Source organism: Seriola lalandi, unplaced genomic scaffold (assembly GCF_002814215.2).
Source record: "Seriola lalandi dorsalis isolate HSWRI2012SDOR001 ecotype SW California unplaced genomic scaffold, Sedor1 jcf7180002054511, whole genome shotgun sequence".
Classification (NCBI taxonomy): Eukaryota; Metazoa; Chordata; class Actinopteri; order Carangiformes; family Carangidae; genus Seriola; species Seriola lalandi.
Genome location: NW_019525064.1, coordinates 822617 through 824983, shown reverse-complemented (window position 1 = coordinate 824983; position 2367 = coordinate 822617).

The window sequence follows — 2367 nt, the reverse complement described above, 5'->3', positions numbered from 1 at the left end:
AACCATAATCAAAATATCACAAAGTGATTCCAGCCTGCTTTCTAAAGTCCTTCGCTGTTAATAATATAAAAAAATAATGATTCCTGAAATTTCTTGAATGGGGGGGGGCCAAGATATTTTGATCAAGTCCTAATGTCTCTGACACACTTTCAATGTCTCTGGGAACACTTTGTGCCACACAACCAAACAGAAAGATAGTGTGAATTTTCTATCATGTACTAAAATAAAGCCTGTTTTCTTCGTTAACTGATGCTTATGGCTAGTACAGACTGAAACCAGCATTATACATCAACTTATATACCAATAATATTACAAGGTCAAGTCAAACATTACTATAGGGCCATAAAACTAGCGTGCCGCCATGCTAACATCGCGGTTGAAGCTAGTTTTAGCTGCCTTTCCTTGTACCGCTTAATACACATATAAAACATAAATGTAACAAACAAACGCGAATACCCTTAACATCAATACTTATCGCACTACTTGTGTACTTATCTCACCTGCAACCAAACAGAAAGACAGTCTGTGAATTTTCAATCCCGCTGCTGTAGCTATGACTGTCTTTGATGTGACTGAGCGGACTTCCTCTAACGAAGGTTTACAGCGTCAGTCATTCAGATTACAAGGCTGCTACCGCCACCTATTGGTGACAAGTAGTATAACTAAGCAAACTGCAACTGAAATCAGGTGAGTTTTCTCATATTTACACAAGTATTAAAAATAATTATAATCAGAAAAATAATGGTGGGGGGCCAAGTTAATAACATAAACTAATCTAAACACAATTCTGGAAACAATCTTAACTCATGAAATGTCCAGGGTGCCACATAGGACGTTCAGAAAATAAACATTTACTTACCAATAAAACTGTACATCAGCGTCTCTACAGTCTGTTAATGCCGAAGAAAGAGCCATAATTACTGTGAACCGAAAACTCATTAAAACTAAAGAACTGACAGAAAAACTGTCGGTGAAAAATTCCTCCTCTTCCGAAAAATGTTGAGGAAACAATAGAAAAAATTTAACACAATTGACTCTAACGATGACTGACTCTCTCCTCCGGTGACTGATCCTCCGGTGACTGACCTCCCGGCTTACTGCGTCAGTTTATCGATCATTGCAGACTAGGCATGTCAATCAAACAGGCACGCCCCCCAAAATAACTGATTTTAAGGCCTAATATCTCATTAATTAGATGATTATTTTCAGATGGACAACCGGAACACTGAATGAGAGGTGTGAATTTAGCCAATGACACAAAATGAGTTTTAATATTAATTGACTGAATATTTCATTAGAAACGTTAGCGTTTATTGAATGGGTGTATTGGAGCCAGAGTTTTGGAGCCCGCCCCTAGTGGCCATCAGTGGTATTGCATGTAAAGTCACTTCCGCATTGGCTTCCCTTCTCAGCCCCTCAGCCTACGACCATTTTTATTTACAGTATATGGTGTCACCTCAGCACGTGCCTCATACTGAGGTGCAGCACGTGCTGAGTCGACCCACACCAACAAGCTGTTTAACCGAGAGTCTCGTGGACTCACGGCCATCGGTGGGGGCCATGAGCACTTCAAACACACAGCCGTCGGTGGACCGATTGTCACGTAACAAGTCACCAGAATGGCCCTTGGAATTTTGGTCATTATTTGCTCATGATGACGACACAGATTTCGCTGAACCGAGGTTGTATATAGGACCTCAAACTGGTAATTTATTTGTAGCTGGGGAGCGCAGCTACCGGCATATGGATGGGTGGAAGTCCGCCGGGGGCACCCCGTCCTCCTCCACCGGCCTTCGGGCCTTGGGGACCGGTGGAGGACGAAGGGAACACCCGCCTAGCCAGCCAGATCAGCCGAATCACCACTTAGATAGATGGGGTGGCAGGGTAGATAGAATAGATAGGGCAGATAGGATAGATAGGGGGGTAGATAGGGCTGATAGAGTAGATAGGGGGGGGTGGATAGGATAGATAGGGGGGTAGATAGGGCTGATAGGGTAGATTGGATAGATAGGGCTGATAGGGTAGATTGGATAGATAGGTCTGATAGGGTAGATAAGGTAGATAGGGCTGATAGGGTAGTTAGAGGGGTAGATAGGGCTGATAGGGTAGTTAGGGTAGATAGGCCACAAACCAAATCATCCTTCTTCTAGCAACAGCTGCCATTGCAGTTCTCAGGTGTCCCATCATTATGTCATGATGACCACAGAAACTTTGCTGAAGCCACATTGTAAGAAGCATTAAATATATTGTAGTTTACTTGCTCTTGTAATATGGTTATCATGTAGGCCTACTTATAATAAAAATATATATCAAATAAAACCTTATATGAACAAACACATACATCTGCACGTTACATTGAGTACAGCT